Below are 21,600 nucleotides of genomic sequence, written 5' to 3'. Positions count from 1 at the left end.
CAACAGGAAAACAGTAAATAATTATACTATACTTGTCTCATCATCAACAAAGGTAAGCATTTTCCAATGTTCAAATGTAACTGAAGGTAAGTATCTCTTTCATAACCTTTCTTTTGCAGCACAGGTAAGTATTATTTTCTTTACAGCACTCAATTATATTCTTATGGACCATTCAGTTAAACAGTTTCCTTTTAACCAAACCAAAATATAAATCCCTGCATTAATACGCAGGACATATCTCTCATGCGATAAAGGTAAGTACTGCCCTTTAAACAGCATGTCTGCTTAGCGCTGTTCACTTCTTCAAAAGGAAAAATACTATTTATATAGCATGTCAGCTTAACACACTTCAAAAAAATACCTAGTATAAAACCAGACTAATCATACAGAAAACATTCATTTTCTTTCTTTTCCACAGGTTCAAATAGCTTGCTTTTCTTACCCATCAATATATTGGCAATATCACCACTACAAGGAGATAGAAGCTATAACCTTTCGTTTTAACCATTTTTCTGCTAACTTGTATGTTTTACACACTGACATATAATTAACTGGCTGCCTGCATTTCCGCCAGCAACATGCTAATGATACCATATTCAACACAGTGAATATCAATAGAAATGAATATATTACACCACATATACGAAACATTTTACCCTGTTGCTTTGTGAGATGTTAGACCAGGATAGTGTTCATTGTTCTCGGCTAGAAATAGCTGTACAAAATAAGTAATTGTACCTTACTGAACCCATGTTCAGCAGTTGTCTACGATCATGAAAATGCACTTTTTGTACGTCGCTTTGGATAAAAGCGTCTGCCGTTTCTCTAAGAGAGATTTTTCATTGTACCAGCTTTCGTGTACGTAGGTAGGCACTAAAGCGAAGAACAGATCTCCCATGAGAGTACTAGTTTTGGGTTTTTGATAGTTTAGATCACTATACTAATACATTAACCAGTCTCCCCTTTTCCATGCTGCGCTGTAGCTCAGCCCCTTTTCTTTCTAGCCTGCTCTAACGCTGAGTTCTGCAATTGCCTGCACCTGTCTCTTGCTCTGACTGCACCTCTCTCTCTGCACGTGTTTTACCTGCTTCACCCAGGCCGTCTATTATCATTGTTGTCTATGTGATTCCAGTCCGCGTTTTGTCAGTCCCCTGTCATTGAATTAGTTTTCCTAATGTTCTTCACCTGGATGTTGTTTGTTACTCCTCCCTCACTCACTTAACCCCTCCTTGATTGTTACCTTCCCCAGTGTATAAATGTCAGTCTTTTCCACCAGCTCAGAGTCAGAACGTTGATCGAATTCATTCACTCGATTCGGCACCGTCCTCTCTCTGATTACCTGGCTTCGAACCTCGGACTGAATAAAGACAACGTTTTTTGGATTTCCCTGGTCTGCGTGTGGGTCCTTACACAGAACATCACAGTACGTTCTGACCAGGATGGACCCAGCGGACCCTGCCCAGGTACAATTTGTACTTGGGCAGCAGGGAGCCATGTTGGGACGCCACCAGTCCCACTTGGAGTCGGTCTCTCACCAGCTGCAGACCCTAACCTCCTGCGTGGCAGAGCTGACATCTGCACTCCGGGCTTCCTCGCCTGGCTTCGCTCCCCAGCAACACGCGGCTCCCGCTACGCCTGACCTTCCACCTGCACGTGCTCGTGAACCCCACCTTCCTCCTCCGGAGAAGTACAACGGAGAACCTGGTGGCTGCCGCCCATTCCTTACCCAGTGCCGGCTGATCTTCCAGCTACAGCCAGCTACCTTCCCCACTGAGCAGGCCCGAGTTGCCTACATAATCATGCAGCTCACCGGGCGAGCTAAGAAGTGGGGAACGGCTGCCTGGGAGGAGGGGCTTCCCTGCGTGCAGACATCCACGCTGCTCGCAGAAGAGATGAAACGGGTCTTCGACCGCTCCAAGCACGGCCATGATGCACCGCAAGAACTCCTGCGCATGCGCCAAGGGGGAATGACGGTGTCGGACTTCGCCATCGACTTTCGTACTCTGGCTACCGCCAGTGGCTGGGAGAAGAAAGCTCAGTACGACACCTTCCTCAATGGCCTGTCTGAGAGCGTGAAGGACGAGCTGCTGACCCGGGACCTGCCCGAGGACCTCAACGATCTCATTGCCCTGGCTATCCGCGTGGATTCACGCATCCAAGAGCGCCAACGGGCTCGCAGTCAAGGGGTCTACAACCGAGCAGTCACTGAGAGGTCCAGGACCACTGCTGCACCTTCTACCAATCTCAAACCTCCTCCAGTCACGATGTCGGACCCGGAACCGATGCAAGTCAACCGTGCTCGCCTGACTAAGGAGGAGAGGGATAGAAGGATGCACACCAGGTCATGCCTCTACTGTGGGAAACCAGGCCACTATGTCGCAACCTGCCTGCTAAAAAGACAACGCCCGCTAGTGTGTCGAGGAGCACTAGTGGGTATGATTCCAACCGAATCCTCCTCCAAACACCGGACTTGCCTGCCTGTCAACATTGAGTGGGATGGACGAACCAAAGGGACCACCGCCCTCATCGACTCCGGGGCCGAGGAGAACTTCCTGGACGCTGGGGCCGCCGAGAGATGGGGGATCCCCTTGGAGAAGATGTCATGCCCCCTAGTGGCCAACTCGCTCAATGGTCAAAGGTTGGCGAATATTACTCACACCAGCGTTCCTCTCAAGGTTCGGCTCTCCGGCAACCATCAAGAAGAGCTTCGGCTCCACATCATTGAATCTCCCCACTCACCCATCATTGAGAAGCACAACCCCACCTTGGAGTGGAACTCGCACAAGATTTTGGGCTGGAGCCCATTCTGTTTAGCATCTTGTCTGCGAGAGGCCCATTCTTCTGTTCCTGAGTCACCTCCTCCCGAGAAGCCGACGGACCTGTCGGCGGTTCCTCCCGAGTACCTGGACCTAGAAGAGGTCTTCAGCAAGTCCCGAGCCACCTCTCTGCCTCCTCACCGCCCTTACGACTGCGCCATTGACCTGAAGCCCGGCACCACTCCCACCAGAGGTCGATTGTTCTCTCTGTCTCGGCCGGAGACGGAAGCTATGAATAAATACCTCCAGGAGTCCTTGACTGCCAGCATCATCCGTCCTTCATCCTCACCAGCAGGGGCCGGATTCTTCTTTGTGGGGAAGAAGGATGGCTCACTCCGGCCTTGCGTCGACTACCGAGCCCTCAATGACATTACGGTCAAGAACCGTTACCCACACCCCCTCATGGCTTCCGCCTTTGAACTCCTGCAAGGAGCCACCATATTCACCAAGCTGGACCTGCGCAACGCCTATCACCTGGTGCGCATTCGAGAGGGCGATGAATGGAAGACAGCCTTCAACACTCCTACCGGACACTGGGAGTATTTGGTGATGCCCTTCGGGCTCACAAACGCACCAGCTATTTTCCAGACACTGGTGAATGATGTTCTGAGGGACTGGATAAATAAGTTTGTTTTTGTATACCTGGATGACATCCTGATCTTTTCCAAAACTAAGGAGGAACATATCATCCAGGTCCGCAAGGTGCTCCAGAGACTGTTGGAGAACCGCTTATTCATCATTGTGAGTTTAGTTGTAACACCACTTCTTTCCTGGGATACATCATCTCCGCCGGCAGCATTCAGATGGACCCCCAGAAGATCCGGGCGGTTGTGGAATGGCCTCAGCCAGACTGTCGTCGGGAACTGCAACGTTTCCTGGGCTTCGCCAATTTTTACCGCCGTTTCATCCGTAATTACAGTTCTCTGGCAGCCCCACTCACCGCCCTCACATCCATTAAGACCCGATTCCAGTGGAACGCCCAGGCTGAAACAGCCTTCCGAGCCCTCAAGAACCACTTCACCTCTGCACCCATCCTTGTTCATCCTGACTCTGCGGCTCAGTTCATCGTAGAGGTTGATGCCTCCAACATTGGGGTGGGAGCCGTTCTCTCTCAGCGTTCCTCCAGGGACAATAAGATCCATCCCTGTGCCTACTTCTCTCACCGCCTGACACCCACGGAACAGAACTCAATGTTGCCTTAAATATCCAACATTGAGCCAGAAATCCCCTGCACCTGCCCGGTTCCCCACCGTATCGTAAGGGAAGTTGGAGCTTAGGTTCTCGGGGTTGGCTGGGTATGGGTGTTTGGGGAGTTGGTGAAGAGAGAGGTCCTTGTGTAACTGGAGCTTCAGGCATGTTGGCCAGTTTACGAACACATTCCACTAACTCCTGAATCTTTTCACCCTGACGACGTTGATTATCGTCTTGAAGTTGCAAGCGATCAAGTAACTCTTCCTGTATTTGGCTGGAGTCTGCTTGCCTAGCTAGTAACATCTGAATCCCCTCATTATGAGCTGCTGGGCCGCAACAGCTTGGTTTAAATTCACTGTAGTCGATGGTACGTCCATTGGCTTTAGTGTACTGTGAGGGTGGGGAAGTGGTAACGATCACCCGCAACTACAGTGAATTAAAAAGGGGTTTCTTTAAGTTACCCACAGTAGTGAAATAACCACTAGATCTCAGAAAGAGACTTAAGGAGGGGAATAACAAAAAGAAGACTCAGCTCCTAAGGGAAAATATCCCAACACAAAGTAAATGTCTCGGCAGGAGAACGAAACTAAGGCGTAAGGAGTGAGTAGAGAAGACTGCAGTGCAATCTGGAGAAAAGCAAAAGAAAAGGTGCTTCGTAACAAAGTAGGCAAAAAAGGTATTAGAAGGACTATAAAGAATAAAGCTAAGTGACTACTAGGACCAAAGTCTAACTACTAGTCAAAACGAAAAGCTAAATTCAAATCCTATACCTTTTTTGTTACCATGCTTTCTCTAAGAGAGATTTTTCTCTGTATCAGCTTTCGTGTACGTAAGTAGGCACTAAAGCGAAGAACAGATCTCTCGTGAGAGTATATAAGCTTTCTCAATCAGGTGCAAACCATCAGCCACAATCAGAGGGAATCTCGGAGCGAATCCTCAGTGGTGAAACGCGATGGTTGCGCCTTAAATATCCAACATTGAGCCAGAAATCCCCTGCACCTGCCCGGTTCCCCACCGTATCGTAAGGGAAGTTGGAGCTTAGGTTCTCGGGGTTGGCTGGGTATGGGTGTTTGGGGAGTTGGTGAAGAGAGAGGTCCTTGTGTAACTGGAGCTTCAGGCATGTTGGCCAGTTTACGAACACATTCCACTAACTCCTGAATCTTTTCACCCTGACGACGTTGATTATCGTCTTGAAGTTGCAAGCGATCAAGTAACTCTTCCTGTATTTGGCTGGAGTCTGCTTGCCTAGCTAGTAACATCTGAATCCCCTCATTATGAGCTGCTGGGCCGCAACAGCTTGGTTTAAATTCACTGTAGTCGATGGTACGTCCATTGGCTTTAGTGTACTGTGAGGGTGGGGAAGTGGTAACGATCACCCGCAACTACAGTGAATTAAAAAGGGGTTTCTTTAAGTTACCCACAGTAGTGAAATAACCACTAGATCTCAGAAAGAGACTTAAGGAGGGGAATAACGAAAAGAAGACTCAGCTCCTAAGGGAAAATATCCCAACACAAAGTAAATGTCTCGGCAGGAGAACGAAACTAAGGCGTAAGGAGTGAGTAGAGAAGACTGCAGTGCAATCTGGAGAAAAGCAAAAGAAAAGGTGCTTCGTAACAAAGTAGGCAAAAAAGGTATAAGAAGGAAAATAAAGAATAAAGCTAAGTGACTACTAGGACCAAAGTCTAACTACTAGTCAAAACTTAAAGCTAAATTCAAATCCTATACCTTTTTTATTACCACGGTTTCTCCGAGAGCTTTTTCTCTGTACCAGCTTTCGTGTACATAGGTAGGCACTAAAGCGAAGAACAGATCTCTCGTGAGAGTATATAAGCTTTCTCAATCAGGTGCAAACCATCAGCCGCAATCAGAGGGAATCTCAGAGCGAATCCTCAGTGGTGAAACGCGATGGTTGCGCCTTAAATATCCAACATTGAGCCAGAAATCCCCTGCACCTGCCCGGTTCCCCACCGTATCGTAAGGGAAGTTGGAGCTTAGGTTCTCGGGGTTGGCTGGGTATGGGTGTTTGGGGAGTTGGTGAAAAGAGAGGTCCTTGTGTAACTGGAGTTTCAGGCATGTTGGCCAGTTTACGAACACATTCCACTAACTCCTGAATCTTTTCACCCTGACGACGTTGATTATCGTCTTGAAGTTGCAAGCGATCAAGTAACTCTTCCTGTATTTGGCTGGAGTCTGCTTGCCTAGCTAGTAACATCTGAATCCCCTCATTATGAGCTGCTGGGCCGCAACAGCTTGGTTTAAATTCACTGTAGTCGATGGTACGTCCATTGGCTTTAGTGTACTGTGAGGGTGGGGAAGTGGTAACGATCACCCGCAACTACAGTGAATTAAAAATGGGTTTCTTTAAGTTACCCACGGTAGTGAAATAACCACTAGATCTCAGAAAGAGACTTAAGGAGGGGAATAACGAAAAGAAGACTCAGCTCCTAAGGGAAAATATCCCAACACAAAGTAAATGTCTCGGCAGGAGAACGAAACTAAGGCGTAAGGAGTGAGTAGAGAAGACTGCAGTGCAATCTGGAGAAAAGCAAAAGAAAAGGTGCTTCATAACAAAGTAGGCAAAAAAGGTATTAGAAGGACTATAAAGAATAAAGCTACGTGACTACTAGGACCAAAGTCTAACTACTAGTCAAAACTTAAAGCTAAATTCAAATCCTATACCTTTTTTATTACCACGGTTTCTCCGAGAGCATTTTCTCTGTACCAGCTTTCGTGTACATAGGTAGGCACTAAAGCGAAGAACAGATCTCTCGTGAGAGTATATAAGCTTTCTCAATCAGGTGCAAACCATCAGCCACAATCAGAGGGAATCTCGGAGCGCACTCAGGCTACCTGGGAATCCTTAGTGGTGAAACGCGATGGTTGCGCCTTAAATATCCAACATTGAGCCAGAAATCCCCTGCACCTGCCCGGTCCCCCACCAGTATGGGTGTTTGGGGAGTTGGTGAAGAGAGAGCTTCAGGCATGTTGGCCAGTTTACGAACACAGTTTCCTCAACAGGGATACTGAGAAGCCGATTAACACGAAACGGCGTCGATTAGCACAACCCACGCCGCCGCACAGCAGACAGAATAAAGAACCATGACAAGATGATTCTTCAGTTGTCACTTTACAATTGATGCCTTTACATTCACCAATGGTGAAAGGCTGCCATGCAAGGTACTAATCAGCTTGTTGGGAGCAATTAGGAGATAGGTGTCTTGCTCAAGGACACTTCGACACGCCCAGGGCGGGGGATTGAACCGGTAACCCTCCATCTTACCTCCTGAGCTAAGTCGCCCCTAATTATGAATTCATTTGAAGATTGCATTTCTTAAAATGTTACAAACTTCTTCTGTTTTAAGCACGACTTTTTGTGGAAGGTCTTCCCCCGGGGAACGCCGTTTCCAGGTTCCCCCCCTCAACATAGGATGATAATCTCGAAATTGTTGCCAGGTCTTAAAATGGATCGCCATTATGACGTTGAGATTGAACATTTTGATATTTCTTAGGACTTCAGAGACTAAAACTGCCAGTATAGCAACACTGTCATCAGGTTTTTTTACACATGCAGACAGATTTTTCTCATCTCCAGTCAGATAACTCCACAGAGCCAAAGAAAAATTCTTTTCAAATTTTTCAGATAAGTTTAGTTTGGTATAACAGACATTTCTATGATGAATTGAGATTTCTTCTCCCAAATTCGGATTTTTATCAATTATCTTTAAATATGGTATCATGTACAAGTTCTGGGGATTTAACTCAACAACGTATTTATGAACAATAAAATATTTTTTTTCTCCTAACTTAGCATTTGTTTTAAAAACATTGTAAAGATATTTAATCAATGTGCGATACTCCTCGAATGTGTTTAGTTGAATTGCTTCAATTTTACTCAATTGCCCTATATTTACAGTATCTGTCTTACCTTTGGGAACTATATAAATTATAATTTTATCAAGAGTAGTGTTTTCATCATCCAGGGGACCAGGCATCTGCCAATAATCTTCAGGAGTTCTTAATAGAGGATCAATGTGCCCAATTTCTTGAAGCTTTGGTTTGTGCTTGTGTGTTTTCATCATCCCAGTGAGTCCTGAAGAATCTTCTTTCTGGACTTCTGTGATCCTGTCCTGCGAACACATGCAATGACCTCCTGTCAGTTAAAAAAAATAACAATTTCACCTGAATCCGTAAATGTTTCTCTCTGCTCTTTTGGCTTAGAATGTCAACAACTTGGTCTGACTATCACTGCATCAGGAAGTTTCCGCATGGCAGTAAATGCATTAAAAGAAAAAGCTTGAAGAGCAATATATGCAATAAAGAGATAACTTTTCAAACTAAATATCCCAATCAGGTCCAAATTATTTTACAGTGTAATTCAGCCTATTGCACTTTATGGAAGTGAGGTCTGGGGTCCACTCAGTAGCAAGACTACACTGCATGGGACAAGAATCCAATTGAAATCCTACATACTGAATTCTGCAGAAATATCTTGCAAATACAAAGGAAAACACCTAACAATGCATGTAGGGCTGAATTAGGCTGATTCCCATTTGTAATAAATATACAAAAAAGAGCTCTAAAATTCTGGATATACCTCAAATCAAGTCCCAATGATACGCTACTATCTAAACTCTACAATCCCAAGAACTGAACCCAGAAAAGAGTCCCCTCAGTCAGCTGGTACTGAATTAGCTTACTAATTCTGTAACCCAAATTAACCTGCATCACGCTCAGACCAGCACTGCTTACCAGTTGCAAATCAGAATAACCCTAATTATGCAACAAACAAAAAATTTGTATTCGGAACATTGGGATAAAGAAACCAAGACACAAAGTCGACTAAATTGCTATCGAACCCTAAAAAAAGACTATACTCCAGCAGAGTATCTCTTCTCTGTCAGAGATGCAAAGCAGAGATGGATCCTGACCAAATACAGACTCAGTGACCACACCCTTGAAATTGAAAAAGGCAGACACAAAAATTTATGGTTACTAAAAGAAAAACGAATATGTGGTCACTGTAAGACAGGAGAGGTTGAGACAGAGATGCACTTCTTCCTGAACTGTACAAAATATACAAATATAAGAAAAATATATTACCAAAAATTTTCAGAAATGATAAAAACTTCCATTCTTTATCAAAGAATGAAAAATGTGCAGTCCTTTTAGGACAAGGACCAACAGCCCCAATTGCGGCTCAATATGTTTCAGCTTGCCATAACCTGAGGGACACTGAGTGATCATCCTACATAATTATAATTATTTATTTTATTTTATTTATTTTCTTTCTTTCTTTTTTTTAATGCTTGTGCTGATTTAACACTAATATTGTTATTGTTCTGTTTTTTGTTTATGGAATGTTGAACTGTTATTAGTATTCCATTGTAAATATGTATTTTGAATTGATTTATGATGCTTTGACAATATGCACCAGTGGCGGCTGGTGACTCAAAAAATTGGGGAGGACAGGAAGAAAACCAACCCACGGCGTCAAGTTATTTTACACTAGTTGGCTACTTATCTCTACTTTCTTATGTTCAAGTTATGTTATTATGTTAAAGGGACACCTCAGACTTTTAACAGTTGTAAAATCAATGTGTTACAGAATCCAGCATTCTAAAGCAGTTTAAACGGCAACATTATTCTTTCGATTTTGAATTGTTGTTACATCCCCTCCCCTTTTCAATGTCCAATTTCACAATTGATGGCAACGTTTAATCACATTTCTAGTTACTGTTGATATGAGATCCCGCCCTAAGGAGGACAGCAGGAGCCCGTCCTCCTCTGCCCCCCCACCACCACTTCACACAGACTGCCCTTTCCCCTCTTGCCTGCCCTGCAGGTGTCGCTGTTTAAGCATTTTAATCAGAGTTTCAATAATGGATTTTTTCAAAAGAAGAGATAAAAAATATTTTTTAAATGATACTGAGATTTGGTAATGGTTTATTTCAACCAATTACTCTTTTTATATTTTGATCCCCCTCTTGCCTCTATAGAGGACCTCCTCTGCCTCTATAGACCAGCCTCCTCTGATATGTATGTATGTAGGCTATTTCCTGCCAATAAAGCAATTTGAATTTGAATTTGAATTTGAGAGAGAGAGAGAGAGAGAGAGAGAGAAACATTACCTTTGATTTTATGAGCTTCTTATGATCTTCTTCGCTTCTTCTTCTTCCCCGCTTTTGTGATGGCATCTTCAAACTGGCCGGTGATACTGGCAAGCAGGAGGTTCCCAGTGGCTGAATCAATGAACAACAGTAGCCATAGCTGAATGTAAATTTGAAAAAACAATGCACCCTCCAAGCCATGAAATGATAAATAATATGGTGAATTCTGAAATATCAAAAATGATTTTTGGTTTAATTTCAAAGCAACGGTTTCAGTGAGAAAGGGAAAGTATGTATTTATAGCTAACAGCATACAGCAATTTATGCTTATTTAGGTATAAGCTTGTTCTGTAAGTGTGGCAGGTGGCGCCAGCAAGTCAAGTTTAGTTTGTCGCTCACACACATGGCAGTGAGATTCTTTGTTCCTGTTTGTTACTCTCTCATGTGGAGTTCTAGGTGGTTTCTACGGTGTTGCTAGGTGGTTGCTATAGAGTTCTAGGCAGTTGCTAGGGTGTTCTAGGTGGTTTCTAGGGTGTTGTGAAATGGTTGCTATGGAGTTCTTGCTGGTTGCTAGCGTGTTCTAGGTGGTTGCTATGGAGGTCTTGGTGGTTGCTAGGGTATTGCTAGGCGGTTGCTATGGAGGTCTTGGTGGTTGCTAGGGTGTTACCGAGTGGTTGCTATGGGGTTCTAGGTGGTTGCTAGGGCGTTGCTAGGTGGTTGCTATGGTATTCTAGGCAGTTGCTAGCATGTTCTAGGTGGTTGCTAGGGTGTGGCTAGGTGGTTGCTAGGGTGTTCTAAGTGGTCGCAAGGGTGTTCCAGGTGGTTGCTAGGGTGTTCTAAGTGGTTGCTAGGGTGTTCTAAGCGGTTGCTAGGGTGTTACAGGTGGTTGCTAGGATGTTCTAAGTGGTTACCTAGGGTGTTGCTAGGTTGTTGCTAGGGTATTCTATGTGGTTGCTAGGGTGTTGCTAGGTGGTTGCTATGGAGTTATAGGCAGTTGCTAGGGGTTGCCAAAGGCAACCACACTAGAAATAATAATAATAATAACAATAGCAATAAAATCGTAGAATAAAATATAAAAAAGAAGCAGAGAGCAAACATACCTGGGTTGTGACCGTACGGACTGTGGTTTGGCACCAAAACCCAAAAGAGAGAGCGGTCGTGGCTTAAGCCAAATTAGCCTTCAGCTGAATTCTGGGGTTTGAGGTGTGCGGCCTAGAAAATGACCAAATTAAACTTCACCACACTACTCAAAGTATTTCTGTAATCAAGTTCATATTCTGTGAAGTTGCCCTGCCCCTCCCCCCAGTGAGATTCTTTGTTCCTGTTTGTTACTCTCTCATCCTATTCAATAAACAATCAATCAATTGAATGATGATAATAACAGTAGTAATAATAATAATAATAACAATACCAATGAAATCGTAGAATAAAAAATAAAAAAACAGAAGGAGAGAGCAAACATACCTGGGTTGTGACCATACGGACTGTGGTTTGGCACCAAAACCCAAAAGAGAGAGCGGTCGTGGCTTAAGCCAAATCAGCCTTCAGCTGAATTCTGGGGTCTGAGGTGTGCGGCCTAGAAAATGACCAAATTAAACTTCATCACACTACTCAAAGTATTTCTGTAAACAAGTTCATCTTCTGTGAAGTTACCCCCCCCCCCCTCCCCCCAGTGAGATTCTTTGTTCCTGTTTGTTACTCTCTCATCCTATTCAATAAACAATCAATTGAATGATGATAATAATAGTAGTAATAATAATAATAATAACAATACCAATGAAATCGTAGAATTTCAAAAAAAAAACAGAAGGAGAGAGCAAACATACCTGGGTTGTGACCGTACGGACTGTGGGTTGGCACCAAAACCCAAAAGAGAGAGCGGTCGTGGCTTAAGCCAAATTAGCCTTCAGCTGAATTCTGGGGTTTGAGGTGTGCGGCCTAGAAAATGACCAAATTAAACTTCACCACACTACTCAAAGTATTTCTGTAATCAAGTTAATCTTCTGTGAAGTTGCCCCCCCAGTGAGATTCTTTGTTCCTGTTTGTTACTCTCTCATCCTATTCAATAAACAATCAATCAATTGAATGATGATAATAACAGTAGTAATAATAATAATAATAACAATACCAATGAAATCGTAGAATAAAAAAAAAAAAAACAGAAGGAGAGAGCAAACATACCTGGGTTGTGACCGTACGGACTGTGGTTCGGCACCAAAACCCAAAAGAGAGAGCGGTCGTGGCTTAAGCCAAATTAGCCTTCAGCTGAATTCTGGGGTCTGAGGTGTGCGGCCTAGAAAATGACCAAATTAAACTTCACCACACTACTCAAAGTATTTCTGTAATCAAGTTAATCTTCTGTGAAGTTGCCCCCCCAGTGAGATTCTTTGTTCCTGTTTGTTACTCTCTCATCCTATTCAATAAACAATCAATCAATTGAATGATGATAATAACAGTAGTAATAATAATAATAATAACAATACCAATGAAATCGTAGAATAAAATATAAAAAAGAAGGAGAGAGCAAACATACCTGGGTTGTGACCATACGGAATTTGGTTTGGCACCGAAACCGAAGAGAGAGCGGTCGCGGCTTAAACCGAATTAAACTTCACCACCCTACTCAAAGTATTTCTGTAATCAAGTTAATCTTCTGTGAAGTTGCTTGTTCTTAGTTGGAACTGAAAATACAGAAGTTGCTGCCTGTCCGATGTTCAGGTGAGTGGATGGGACGTTTGCTATTGGGTGGCACCTTTTATAGGCATTCATGTCATTCTGTTTTTTTTTGTTTTTTTTTTGTGGGTGGGGACCAGTGCCACCAATATAAAAAGTTAGTCTAGAGTCCTGTAGGCTGGTGCATAGCTAGTGGTTGGCAAGTTAGCTTGTCAGTTGGGTAGCTAATGGGAAGAGGGAGATTGGGAGCTTGTTCTCGTGTAGATATTCAGCATCTGCCCCCGGGCATGAGGGGGGGAACCTAAATAAAAGTTTCCATTGTTATTTGAATCACTCCTTTCGATTTTTATTTAGTAACTTCTTTCAGTTAAGGTGACCTGAGGTGAATCACACCCAGTCAGGTGAGATTGTCAGTGACGTAGGTGATTTCTGTTTGGGACCTAAGCACTCAGTAAATAGTTAGCATGTTTGTGTCATTGGGGATCAAGCAGCAAAGCTGCTCATCTTATCATTCATCATCATCATCTTTTTCTTCTGGCTAGGGTGTTTATAGCAGCCCCTAAAACTGTATGGTAAAAAGTTTTGAAATTTGGCACACTGATTGGGGACAGTTTCATGATTCTTTTTACCAAGATACATGTCTCCTCCTTGAGCACTCTAGCGCCACCAATGGGTCAAACTTGGAGGTACGTTTATGCATGCATGTTTTGAGCTGTACGCCCGATTTTTAAAAATGAGGTACCATTGGATTCCTTGGATCAAGCCGAGTTCAATGCACCTATTGATGTCAATTTGCCATATTGGATTTTCTGAAAAATTTCAGAATTTTCACAGGCCACAAATTTACATTACATTACATTTTGTCCAGTCTTCTCCAAATTGGGCACAGATGATGTTCAGACCAAGCCTCATAAAAGTTATCAGATGGATTTTTTATTTTTGAAAGCGATCATCCGTCACAGACAAACGAAATCGCTATAAAATGAGCCACCTTCGAGAATCTATCCACGACGACTAAGATGGCAGTGTTGCCATCAGAGGGTGGCAGCCCAGTGATAAAGTCCAGTGCTATGTGACTCCAAGGACGACTATGAACGGGCAAGGGACGTAAAAGACCCGACGGTGGAATGCAAGAACCCTTGTTCCGAGCGCAAACCGAGCAGGCCGAAACATACTCCCGCACATCCCTCTCCATGCCAGGCCACCAAAATCGCCGGGATAAAAAATCCTTGAATCTGTGGACACCCGGGTGACAAGTCAGATGCGTGGAATGTCCCCAACGCAACACCTGGGCGCGTACCCTAGCAGGGACAAAGAGACAGTTTGACGGACCTCCACCTGGATCCGGCTCAGACCTTTGAGCCTTCTGAACCACTGACTCAATCCTCCACATAGCAGGAGCTACAATCAGAGTGGAGGGAACAATGGGTTCTGGGGAGCGGTTGTCGTCTGATTGGTCATAGATTCTAGACACGGCGTCAGGTTTGATATTTTTTGAACCCAGACGATAAGTAAGGATAAAATTAAATCGGGCAAAAAACAGAGACCAGCGACCCTGCCGCGAATTCCGTCTCTTAGCTCTCTGAATAAACTCCAGGTTTTTATGATCTGTCCAGACCGTAAAAGGATGTCATATTACAGGCATTTAGCAGACGCTCTTATCCAGAGCGACTTACACAACTTTTTACATAGCATTTTTACATTGTATCCATTTATACAGCTGGATATATACTGAAGCAATTCCGGTTAAGTACCTTGCTCAAGGGTACAACGGCAGTGTTCTTACCCGGGAATCAAACCTGCGACCTTTCGGTTACAAGCCCAGTTCCTTACCCACTGTGCTACATGTTCCGCCCCCTCCAACCAATGCCGCCACTCCTCCAGAGCCAGCTTGACTGCCACAACTTCATGATCCCCGACATCATAATTCCTCTCCGCTGGGGAAAGAGACCGCGAGAAATATGCACACGGGTGCACCTTGTTATCTAACGGGGACCAAGCTCAGAGGCATCCACCTCCACCACGAATGGAAGTGCCGGGTTAGGCGTGATGAGAATGGGCTCAGAACAGAACATAGACTTTAAAACCCGGTTTTGGATGTCCAAGCAAAACGAACACTGGCCTCCATTTTGGTCAGTGTGGTGATCGGTGCGACTACTGTGCTAAAATTGCGAATGAAACGCCTGTAAAAGTTGGCGAATCCCAAAAACCGCTGCACCTGTTTAACCGATGTGGGTGGGGGCCAATTCTTAACCACGGAGATTTTATCGGGGTCCATTTTAATAGTTCCCTCAGAAACAATAAACCCCAAAAAAGAGACAGATTTGGCGTGGAATAGGCATTCCTCTGCCTTCACAAACAGTTCAGCCTCCAAAAGGCATTTCAAAACCTGCCTGACATGACTGACATGCTCAGCAGGAGTGTTGGAAAAGATTTAAATGTCATCTAAATAGACGAACACAAATCTCTCCAACATCTCCCTAAGTACGTCATTGACTAAGGCCTGAAATACCGCTGGGGCGTTCGTGAGACCGAATGGTATGACTAAATATTGAAAATGGCCGTTATGCGTGTTAAATGCCGTTTTCCACTCGGCTTCTTCTCTTATTCGCACTAAATTATAGGCATTCCGAAGTCGAGTTTGGTGAATATAGTTGCCCCCTGGAGACGTTCAAAAGCCGAATTCATAAGGAGTAAGGGGTAGCGGTTCTTGACCGTGATATTATTAAGACCTCTGTAATCTATACAGGGTCGCAGACTCCCGTCCTTTTTCTTAAAAAAAAAAAACCCTGCCCCTGCCGGCGAAGTGGAGGGTCGAATAAAACCATTGGCCAGAGACTCTTGAATGTATTGCCTCATAGCCTCGCTCTCGGGAATAGATAAAGAATATAAGGAACCCCTTGGTGGGACCGAACCAGGAAACAATTCGATAGCACAATCATACGATCTGTGCAGAGGTAAAGTAGTGGCCTCTTGCTCACTAAATGCCTCCGCAAGATCTACATAATCGTCGGGGACATTGACTGGTAACGGAATAGTGACCGTACCCACTGCAACAAGATCCTCCATACTGGCAGAATAAGGATATTCCATTTCATCTGCCGTATCTTGTTCGCTACGGCTTTTAAAAGAACACCCCTCACCCGAGAATTCCTCTGTGACGTAATCGCAAGGAGAGAAAGAGTCAAAACATGGATCCCAGACTAGGCCCTCCTCCCTACCTGAAGGGGGCGACACCTCAAACTGACTGATGGGAGTAACGGTCTCCTCATCACAGTAATCAAAACTGGGTTGGGAACTAGAACAAACCCCAGGAGCCTGCGTAGTCTCCTGCTGACAGTGAGACACGCATTCCAAACCCCACTGAAGGATGGCCTCCCCAGTCCCCCCCCAGTTGATATAAGGTTTATGCCTAACTAACCAGGAATGCCCCAACACAAGGGGAAAGGTAGGCAATTCCACCAAAAAAAATCTAATACGCTCCATATGTTCACCAAAAGGAATGCGCATCTGAATGAAAGCGGTGGTTCTTTCCACTTGGCCTGTGCCTAAGGGACGACCATCAAGCGCAGTAATCACCCGAGGCTGTGGCAATAGACGCACAGGTAATCCGCGTTTCTTTGCCCATTTAGTGTCAATAAAACAATCCACTGCGCCTGAATCTAAAAATGCATTAGTGTTAATGATCTGTTTATTCCAGGAGAGTTCAACGGGGATACAGGTGCGAAAGGCTGATAACTCACGTCTCGCCAGTGGCTTACGCTTCACCGACGAGACTGATCTTTTGCTGCCAGCACTGGACAACTCTTTATGCGGTGCCCTATCTGTTTGCAATAGTTGCATCTCTTAGTTCTCGATCGGAAATCAGAATCCCGGTGAACGTCCACACTGTCCACCTACGTAGGTTCCGACCTAATTCCCGAGTCTTGGGAACGAGTGGAGAAAATGGGGGTATCCAATAGAGGTGCGACGTAAGGGGTCGTTCGACCTCTCCTTTCATCCTTCTCTCTCTCTCTCGTTCCCTAACCCGGTGATCGATGCAGATAGCTCTCGCAACCAATGACTCGAAAGTAGCGGGTGGCTCACTCACAGCCAGTGGATCCCTGACTGGATCTGACAGGGCGTTGGTAAAATAGAGTCATAAGCGGTAGTTCGGGCCAGCCTGATTCGCCGGCTAACGATCGGAATGCTATAGAAAATTCTGCGACACTATTCCTTCCGTGCCGAAGACGGGTTAACCTAGTGTCCGCCTCGCTGTCCGTAACATCATGGCCAAACACCCTTTCCATCTTCTCAATGAGGCGGTCTGAACTTGTCATTATGGGCGAGTTTGAACGAAAAAGTGGGCCAGCCCAGGCCAGGGCTTGACCCTTAAGGAGACTAACAATAAACGCCACCCTTGATTTGTCCATAGCATATTGTGAAGGATGAGCTCTAAACTGTATAAAACATTGTGTTATGAACCCCCGGCCGGATTCACCTTCGAACTGAGCAGGGAGCTGAAGTTTAGGTTCCTGATTACTTGTGAGTGCCGGTGTGTATGTCTGGGAAGGAAAGGATTGTGCTTGTGTACTGGGAGCGCGAGCATCGAGTCTCCGAAGAAACTCAGTTTGGAAACGCCTTGTCTCCTCGCGTTCAAGACGTCGCTCTTCCTCTACCCGGACCCGGTGTTCCTCGAAACATCGCCTAAACTCCTCGGAAGCCACCTGCTGGCGACCCATGATCTCTAGCAGGCCGGTCATTGTAGCTTCCTGGCGGCGTGACGCCTCCTCTTGTAGGGCCAAACACTTACACAGCTCTGCCTGTTGTGTAGTGGTGTTTACTTGTTGACTGTGCAACATTGTTAGCCCCTCTGTATGGGCCGTCAGGACGGCTTGTTGAGCCGTAACGCGCCTGATCCAGGCCAATGGTTGCTGGTACTTCCATTTGGCTTGAGTGTTCTGTGAGGGAGGAGAAGTGTGAAGACGCGACCAAACAGGGGATCTATAAGTTACCGAAGGGCACTCCAGTAACCACTAAGTCTCGTGAGAGACAAAATAAGAAGGGGGTGCTATACTCCTAAGGGACGTATCCCAAACAATGAATAATAAACCCCTAAACAGGTAACTGAGGAAGAAGGAGTATAAAAAAATAAAGGAACAGGGAAACGAGAAATAAAGAACAATAAACAACTTCGAACCGAAGCTGAGAAAAAGAAACTGTCCTTTCATTCCACAGGTGTGGCTGGTAATCAGTGGAAGATGTGAGCAAACAACAGGTGAAACAGATCACCGTGGTAATCCTGCAGGAATGCAAGGAATGTTAGGGCGGGAACAATACCCTGTACAGAAATCGTCATACACTCCTTTCGATTTCATTTTTATTTAGTAACTTCATTCAGTTAAGGTGACCTGAGGTGAATCGCACCCAGTCAGGTGAGATTGTCAGTGACGTAGGTGATTTCTGTTTGGGACCTAAGCATTCAGTAAATAGTTAGCATGTGTGTGTCATTGGGGATTTACCCCATTGACGTCAATTTCCGCCATATTGGATTTTCCGCCATATTGGATTTTTTGAAAACGTTCTAAAACTTTTCACAGGCCACAAATTTACATTACATTACATTTTGTCCAGTCTTCTCCAAATTGGGCACAGATGATGTTCAGACCAAGCCTCATAAAAGTTATCAGATGGATTTTTTATTTTTGAAAGCGATCGTCCGTCACAGCCAAACAATATCGGCGTCGAAGTTGCCAAACAGGAAGCGAGCTCACATTTCAGCAACGCTTTCATGTATTGACACCAAACTTGGTAGATAGACTCAGTACCCCTTTCTGAGGACGTGCAAAAAGACTTGCTATTTGACCACTGGGGGGGCGCTGCAATTAGTAAAAATGTGTTTTGCCCAATAACTGTTGATGTGTTTGCCTTAAAAAAGCAAATGTGTGGTTGTATCTTGGGAAAATCCCAAGGCAGAGACAAAAGCATCCATTACAGTCAATCGAAAATGGCGGCGAAGCCGCCAAACAGGAAGTGAGGTCATAACTCAGCAATGCTTCGATGTATCAAAACAAAACTTGGTACATGGACTCAGGATCCCATTTTGAGGAAGCACTTACCGCTGCACTTACCTGTCAGATGTTCAGGTGAGTGGATGGCACGTTTGCTATTGGTTGGCACCTTTTATAGGCATTCACGTCATTCTGTTTTTTTGGTTTTTTTTGGTGTCGTCACTCCAGAACTCATCACAGACAGAGGTGTGACCAGTGCCACCAATGTAAAAAGTTAGTCTGGAGTCCTGTAGGCTGGTGCATAGCTAGTGGTTGGCAAGTTAGCTTGTCAGTTGGGTAGCTAATGGGAAGAGGGAGATTGGGAGCTTGTTCTCGTGTATATATTCAGCATCTGCCCCAAGGCATGAGGGGGGGAACCTAAATAAAAGTTTCCATTGTTATTTGAATCACTCTGTGAGGGAGGAGAAGTGTGAAGACCAGACGCGACCAAACAGGGGATCTATAAGTTACCGAAGGGCACTCCAGTAACCACTGAGTCTCGTGAGAGACAAAATAAGAAGGGGGTGCTATACTCCTAAGGGACGTATCCCAAATAATGAATAATAAACACCTAAACAGGTAACTGAGGAAGAAGGAGTATAAAAAAATAAAGGAACAGGGAAACGAGAAATAAAGAACAATAAACGACTTCGAACCGAAGCTGAGAAAAAGAAAATGTCTTTTCACAAACAAACAGAAGACGTTCTGAGGCCAACTAAGCCCAGGGGAAAACTGGTTAGTAAGAGGCGGAAAGATTTGTGCCCTGAAGGTGACACAATAACCCCTAAAAACCGCCAACCTCAGAATCTGGACAAATACCGTCCTAATAGCTTTTTCCCCAAAAAAAACTGAAGTCTGAATTCTTTGTAATTCCTTGGTTCCTAAAATACTGAAACCTTGCTCAGAAAAGAGACAGGGAACTGGCTAGAGCAATACACGTTACACTGAAGCACCGTTCCACCGCCTACTGACACTTTAAATACCCAGCCACAGGTGTGGCTGGTAATCAGCGGAAGATGTGAGCAACCAACAGGTGAAACAGATCACCGTGGTAATCCTGCAGGAATGCAAGGAATGTTAGGACGGGAACAATACCCTGCACAGAAATCGTCATACACTCCTTTCGATTTCATTTTTATTTAGTAACTTCATTCAGTTAAGGTGACCTGAGGTGAATCGCACCCAGTCAGGTGAGATTGTCAGTGACGTAGGTGATTTCTGTTTGGGACCTAAGCACTCAGTAAATACAGTATATACAACGGCTTGGCTGAATACTCGATTCTGATTTGTCCAAGGGTGGGCATTATTTCTCAGTAAAGGGACACCTCAGACTTTTAACAGTTCTAAAATCAATGCGCTACAGAATCCAGCATTCTAAAGCAGTTTAAACAGCAACATTATTCTTTCGATTTTGAATTGTTGTTACATCCCCTCCCCTTTTCAATGTCCAATTTCACAATTGATGGCAACGTTTAATCACATTTCTAGTTACTGTTGATATAAGAGATCCCACCCTAAGGAGGACAGCAGGAGCCCGTCCTCCTCTGCCCCCCACCACCACTTCACACAGACTGCCCTTTCCCCTCTTGCCTGCCCTGCAGGTGTCGCTGTTGAAGCATTTTAATCAGAGTTTCAATAATGGATTTTTTCAAAAGAAGAGATAAAAAATATTTTTTAAATGATACTGAGATTTGGTAATGGTTTATTTCAACCAATTACTCTTTTTATATTTTGATCTCCCTCTTGCCTCTCAAAAACAGAGGAGGCAAGAGGGAGTGGATGGGACGTTTGCTATTGGTTGGCACCTTTTATACGCATTCACGTCATTCAGTTTTTTTTTTTTTGGTGTCGTCACTCCAGAATGGTGACCAGTGCCACCAATGTAAAAAGTTAGTCTGGAGTCCTGTAGGCTGGTGCATAGCTAATGGTTGGCAAGTTAGCTTGTCAGTTGGGTAGCTAATGGGAAGAGGGAGATTGGGAGCTTGTTCTCGTGTAGATATTCAGCATCTGCCCCAGGGCATGAGGGGGGGAACCTAAATAAAAGTTTTCATTGTTATTTGAATCACTCCTTTCGATTTCATTTTTATTTAGTAACTTCTTTCAGTTAAGGTGACCTGAGGTGAATCGCACCCAGTCAGGTGAGATTATCAGTGACGTAGGTAATTTCTGTTTGGGACCTAAGCACTCAGTAAATAGTTAGCATGTTTGTGTAATTGGGGATCAAGCAGCAAAGCTGCCTAGGCACGCATTGTGTTTTTACCTTATCTTATCATTCATCATCATCATCTTTTTCTTCTGGCTAGGGTGTTTACCCATTGACATCAATTTCCGCCATATTGGATTTTCTGAAAACGTTTAAAAAATTTTCACTGGCCACAAATTTACATTACATTACATTTTGTCCAATCTTCTCCAAATTGGGCACAGATGATGTTCAGACCAAGCCTCATAAAAGTTATCAGATGGATTTTTTATTTTTGAAAGCGATCGTCCGTCACAGCCAAACTAAATCAGCGTCGAAGTTGCCAAACAGGAAGCGAGCTCACATTTCAGCAATGCTTTCATGTATCGACACCAAACTTGGTAGATAGACTCAGTACCCCTTCCTGAGGACGTGCAAAAAGACATGCTATTTGACCACTGGGGGGCGCCGCAATAATTAAAAATGTGTTTTGCCCAATAACTGTTGATGTGTTTGCCTTAAAAAAGCAAATGTGTGGTTGTATCTTGGGAAAATCCCAAGGCAGAGACAAAAGCATCTATTACAGTCAATCGAAAATGGC

General features: G+C 44.4%; 1 long non-coding RNA gene across 1 annotated transcript; it reads right to left on the bottom strand.

Annotated features, from left to right (window-relative positions):
* Positions 1-10,186: 10,186 nt before the first annotated feature.
* LOC135247042 (uncharacterized) lies at positions 10,187-11,763 on the bottom strand. The gene is made up of 3 exons (XR_010328072.1): positions 11,580-11,763; positions 11,216-11,327; positions 10,187-10,222 (listed from the first exon to the last, which is right to left on the bottom strand). It is a non-coding gene; the product is annotated as an uncharacterized LOC135247042 (long non-coding RNA).
* Between the last annotated feature and the right edge of the window lie 9,837 nt (positions 11,764-21,600).

Source organism: Anguilla rostrata, unplaced genomic scaffold (genome assembly GCF_018555375.3).
Source record: "Anguilla rostrata isolate EN2019 unplaced genomic scaffold, ASM1855537v3 scaf1048, whole genome shotgun sequence".
NCBI lineage: Eukaryota > Metazoa > Chordata > Actinopteri > Anguilliformes > Anguillidae > Anguilla > Anguilla rostrata.
Note: the sequence above shows the minus strand (reverse complement) of the source record. Positions and strands in the feature narration are given on the sequence as shown.